The sequence below is a fragment of the Saccopteryx bilineata genome, chromosome 3, assembly GCF_036850765.1.
Source record: "Saccopteryx bilineata isolate mSacBil1 chromosome 3, mSacBil1_pri_phased_curated, whole genome shotgun sequence".
Taxonomy (NCBI): Eukaryota; Metazoa; Chordata; class Mammalia; order Chiroptera; family Emballonuridae; genus Saccopteryx; species Saccopteryx bilineata.
The window spans coordinates 210,515,694-210,521,693 of NC_089492.1; the positions used below are offsets into that span (position 1 = coordinate 210,515,694).

Genomic DNA, 6,000 nt, shown 5'->3' on the forward strand with positions numbered 1-6,000 from the left:
GACAAATACCATATGATTTCACTCATATGTGGACTCTAATGAACAAGATGAACAAATAAGCAAAACAGAAACAGACTCATACATAGACAACAGGCTGGCAACGGTTAGGCAGTGAAGGAAATGAAGAGATAGAGCAAAAAAGAAAAATAAACAGTGTGGAGATTGCTTGGGGTGGGAGAGATGTAGGAGGGTATAGGGGAGATAAATGGTGATGGATGAAGACTCGACTTGGTGTGGTGAACACACAATATGATGTACAGGAAAGTATAGAATTGGCACCTGAAACCTGTATAATGATGTTAACCAGTGTCACCCCAATAATATTTATAAAAGAACCCCAGATTGCACCCCTAGAACCACTTATTTTAAAAACATTAAATTTTGATAGGTCTCCTGATGATTTATTTGCATGATATATCCTGAAATTATGATATGAGTTTATCTTTTGATGGGGATATTTAGAAGCAGTGATCCTCTGAAATGCTGGATATTACATAGATAGAGCCCTGGCACAGGTTCAAATATTGGTTTCATCAGTTTGCTGTGAACCACTTTTGAGGTTCAACTCAATTACATGGAAAAAGGAGATAAGGCACACTGATTTTAAAATTTCTATTCAAGAGCAAATGATCAAGAATAAATAAGACATTTTTATAGAAGTGCAAAGTAGAAGACTTTTTTTTTTTTTAATCAGAAATTAAGAATTTATCATAAAGCTCTATTTCTTTCAATGGTCTAGAATTAGGCCCAGAGCTATACAAATTGACCAACAAAACAGAAAAGACAGCTTAGAAAGAGACCAGTACAAAAATGGAAATTTTATTTATGACTGAGATGACACTGCAATCTGGTTAGGAAGAGATGAACTTTTCAGTAAGTGATACTGGAAAATTAGTTATCTGAATGTGAAAAGATAAAATTGAAAACCTATCTCATACTGCATATATAAAAAAATCAAACCCTTGTGGATTAAGACATATGTAAAGCAAAACTATAAGGTTGAAGGAAATAGTGATTTTCAGTATGTTTCCACTTAAGTATTAAATCATGCAAAACTACATAATACATTGCTTAATAATACAAACATGGTTAAATATAAAGAAAAATAAGAGAAAGATAAGAGAAAACTCAGAATTGCATTTCCTTTTAGGGGACACAGAGGGCCTAAATGTTCTTGGTCTTAAATTGGGTAGTGTCTATACAGGAGCTTGTAATATCATTATACTTCATACCTTTTTTTATAGTTTATACCTTTTTTATTTTTCCGAAGTGAGAAGCGGGGAGGCAGTCAGACTCCCGCATGCAACAACGAGGATCCACCCGGCATGCCCACCAGGGGGTGATGTTCTGCCCATCTGGAGCATTGCTCTGTTGCAGCCAAGCCATTCTAGCTCCTGAGGCAGAGGCCATGATGCTGTCCTCTGTGCTTGGGCCAACTTTGCTCCAGTGGAGCCTTGGCTGCAGGAGGGAAAGAGAGAGATAAAGAGGAAGGAGAGGGGGAATGGTGGAGAAGCAGATGGGCGCTTCTCCTGTGTGCCCTGACTGGGAGTTGAACCCAGGACTTCCACACACTAGACCGACGCACTACTGCTGAGCCAACTGGCTGGGGCCTATAGTTTATACAATTTTTATAAGGATTCTCTTGTACCTATGTATGACTTTCAAAAGATTTAAAGTGTAGAAATGGAAGGCATTAGTCCATTGGAGTATTGTGAATATCAAACATTGAAGTATTTGAAGAAACATTAAATAAATGTAAATTATTTTTATCCACTACACCAGTGGTAGTCAAACTTAGTGAAATCTGACATAAAGTACTTGGTAAGTAATTATTATTATATGCTTTATTTTTGCTGTTTGGCAGAATAAATCTTTATAAAACAACTTACTGTAGTTAAACCTATCTTTTTATTTATACTTTGGTTGCTCCGCTATCGCCCACCATGAAAGCTGGAATGCCCACTAGTGGGTGGTAGGGACCAGGTTGACTATCACTGACCTTGATGACAGGTAAATTAACTTATTTAGCTCTATTTCCCAGGCACTCGAGGGAAATAAGAGTCTATTCTCACATGAACTGGAGGCTGGGGAATAAGCATGTGCTTGCCTTTGAATTAAATTTAGTTCAGACTGGAATCAGGTGTGAATAGAAAAGGGATCCACTCAGTCAACACCTGTGATGAGAGTAGTGACACTCAGTGAGGAGTGCTTTCAGTACATAGTTTATATTTGACAGACTTCAACACTTGGCTGTCAACCTAATAGCAGGTGTCATAATGGGACTTGATAGCTGTGGGGAATATGGGAGCAAGCAAGATGAAGTCCATAACAGGAATGAAGAAGATTGAAACTTCAGCTTGGTTGACCCTCGGGTGATTACGTTAAACAAGACAGGCAAGTGTTGAGGACAGGAGTTCCCAAATCATATTCCTTGGAATGTTATTCCTTCAAAGATGCTTTATAAAAAAAAATTAAAATACATTTGGGAAATGCAGACTCTCTCTTTTCTTATTTGTACATTCACAATGCAGAACATTATGGTAAAGGCCTCCATGAAACCAGTTCAACTTTGATTAGAAGGATGGCAAAATGATGTGGAGAAACTGTTCCATTTTTGATGTCTGTCATTTCTATTATTGTCTTATTTGCCCAACAGTAATTTTTGAGAGTCTACTGTAAAGTAATAAAGCAATTAACTTTTAAATTACTAGTGATTTGGTATAAGGTAAAATAAATTTTAAATTAATGAAAAATAAAATGGGCCTGGGTTATTGTCCCTAGAGTTTACAACACTAAGTGTGTATAGCAAACAAATAGAAAAACAGTGTACCACCTAGTGACAATTCCTGAAAATGCAGGAGTATCCTATAGATTGTTTTCCATCCCTCCCCTGAACAGAGATAGTGACCCTCCTCGTGGAAACCAAGATCCCTGAAAAGTAAATTGAATATGGATAGGCCATGAATTTTTTTAAAAAAATTGCAAAAGTAATTCTTGTTAATTATAGAAAATGTAGAAGATTCAAATATAAAAAAAGCAATAAAAATAAACCAGGAATATATATAATTTCTCACATTTTCTACATATTTATAAACTAAATATTATATACTATAAATTATACTGTCATTGATAATTACCATAAATGTTTTTATAACCATATTTAACATAATAATAGTTCATGTATATGTACTTATGTCAATGAATATAAATCTAGACTATATTTTTAAATTATTGAATAATATTCCATTATATGGATCCATCATAATAATTTAACCTTTTCCTATTGATGAACATTAGGTTGTTTAAAATTTTCAGAGACCATAAATAACAATGTAATGAACATCTTTTTGTATGCTTGACATTTATTTCTTCAAAATAAATTCTGATAAAATAGAAATGCTGGTCCTAAGGAAACACACATTTAAATTTTAAAAATTTCTGTCAAAGAAATATGTACCTGTTTACACTCTACCTGTAGTGATTGTGAATGTGTTTATCTCCAGATTTTCCCACACAGAAGAATATACATAAAACATTGAGTTTTATGCATAAAACCAATGTGACAAAATGCCTCATTGTTTTAACTTGCATTTCTTTGTTTACTTAGTTAGAATCTTCTTTATCTGTGTTTTCTACTGGCCATTTGTTTCCTTTTCTTTAATGACTTGTTTATTTCTATTTTTTGCTTATTGTTCCTATTGAGGTTTTGGCTGCCTTTTTACTAATTTGCAATCAAATTGCTTTGCAAGTATTTGTTTCTTGTTTTAAATTTTGAACTATTGTTGGACTTACAAATTTACAAAACTAGAACATAGTGTTTCTGTAAACACATTCACCAAGCTTCTTCTAATGTGTTAATCTTATTTATCCACATGACAATCAACAAAACAAAGAAATTAATATTGGCACAGTATTATTAACTAAATTACAGACTATATTTAAATGTTACCAGTTATTCAACTAATTTCCTTTTTCTGTTTCAGCATGCAATCCAGGATCCCACTCTGCATATAGCTGTTATTTCTCCTTCATCTTCTCCAATCTGTAACTGTTCTACTACTATCTTTTCTTGTCTTTTATGACTATGATACTTAAAGAGACTGGTCAGTTATTTTGTAGACTGTCCCTCAATTTGCATTTGTCTCATTCTTTCTCATGATTGGAATTAGGTTATGTATTTTGAGAAAAAATTCCACAGCAGTGATGTTCTGTCATTCTCCATGCGTCATATCAAACGGTCTGTGACGTTGATACATCTTACTGCTGGAGAAGTTAATCATTTGGTTAAGGCTATGTCTGCTTGGTTTCTCTTCTGTAAAGTTTCTGTCTTTCCTTCTCTAGTTAATACAGCTGACTCTTAAATAACACAGAGGTTATGGGCACCACCTCCCTGATTCAGTAAAAAAAATCTGTGGGCCCTGGCCTGTTGGCTCAGCACACAGGAGAAGCGCCCATTTGCTTCTCCACCCCTCCGCCACGCTTTCCTCTCTGTCTCTCTCTTCCCCTCCCACAGCCAAGGCTCCATTGGAGCAAAGATGGCCCGGGCGCTGGGGATGGCTCTGTGGCCTCTGCCTCAGGCGCTAGAGTGGCTCTGGTCGCAACATGGCGACGCCCAGGATGGGCAGAGCATCGCCCCCTGGTGGGCGTGCCGGGTGGATCCCGGTCGGGTGCATGCGGGAGTCTGTCTGACTGTCTCTCCCTGTTTCCAGCTTCAGAAAAATGAAAAAAAAAAATCTGTGTATAACTTTTGACCCACAAAATCTTAACTACTAATAGCCTACTGTTTATACTTTAGCAGAAGCCTTACCAATAACCTAGCAGTTGATTAACCCATTTTGCATGTATGTACAGTGCTATGTACTGTATTTTTTACAATAAAGTAAGCAGGAGGAAGGAAAATGTTATCAAGAAAATCATAAGGAAGAGAAAATACATTTATAGCATTTATCGAATAAAATTTAAGTGGACCGAGCTGTTCAAACCTGTGTTATTCAAGGGTCAATTGTATCTCTATTGGGGAAGATGCTTTGAGATTATGCAAATCCAGTTTCTCCTCAACTAATTAAGTTCTTGCTTCAAATTGAATAAATTGAAACTGAAAATTATATATGATAAATTATAGATGGGATTGTTATAAGACATATTTAGGATGTGACAATCACTGGGCCCATTTTCAAACAAAAATATCTGGCTCTATATTTTTAAAACATAATTTATACAATGTTTATATGATGTTTGAACAAATGAAAATATTTGATATGTTATCTTTGAATGACTTCTTATTTTCACTGCTTTTTTTCATAACAACCTAATCCTGGCCCTGATTACATTTGATAAGAAGGTTTCTACTGTATAAGAAATTCTACATAACACTGCTTGATTAAAACCTTAAATCTATGAAAGATGATTTGAAGAAATATTAAATACTGAAAGAATTGTGGCCTCCTGTTCCTTTATAATAGATCAAATAAAATCTTATGAGTGTTCAATAGCAATATGCTCTTTCTTCATATCTCCTATTCCTGATGCAGTAACTTCAGAGAAATAGTTCTATTGTCCTAGAAAAGAACTAGACTAAGTTTGAATTCTAAATTTACCTCCTATTAGCCACATGACCTTGGGCAAATCCGGTCCCCTAAGTCTCAGATGCCTTTCCAGCTTCACAACACTATTGTCAAGATCAGCTGATAGAACCCTGGCAAATAGGTTTGTAAACTGTAAAGCAATAAATACATACAAGGGATCATTAACTCTATTATTCTATTATTAGTTTGTAAGATCATTCTTAGAGGCATAAGTGTTGGTTACTGTTATGTCAACTTTATTTCTAGGGGATAAAGAATTATTATGAAGTATATGGCATGTGCTTTAATATATTTTATTTTTGTAATATACAGTATTGCATTTGATTCATTTCTATATTATTTTCCTGGTACGGCTTCCTACCACACTTTGACAAACAAGCAATGAGCTGCTTATCTATAGAGATTTATAGCATAG

At 35.0% G+C, this 6,000-nt stretch overlaps 1 long non-coding RNA gene across 1 annotated transcript in view; it reads left to right on the top strand.

Moving 5' to 3' along the window:
* Positions 1-4,550, top strand: part of LOC136330986 (uncharacterized) — a 95,978-nt gene extending 91,428 nt beyond the window's left edge. The window contains exon 6 of the long non-coding RNA XR_010730422.1: positions 3,984-4,550. This is a non-coding gene — a long non-coding RNA (uncharacterized lncRNA). The remainder of the gene's footprint in view (positions 1-3,983) is intronic.
* The last annotated feature ends 1,450 nt before the right edge of the window (positions 4,551-6,000 follow it).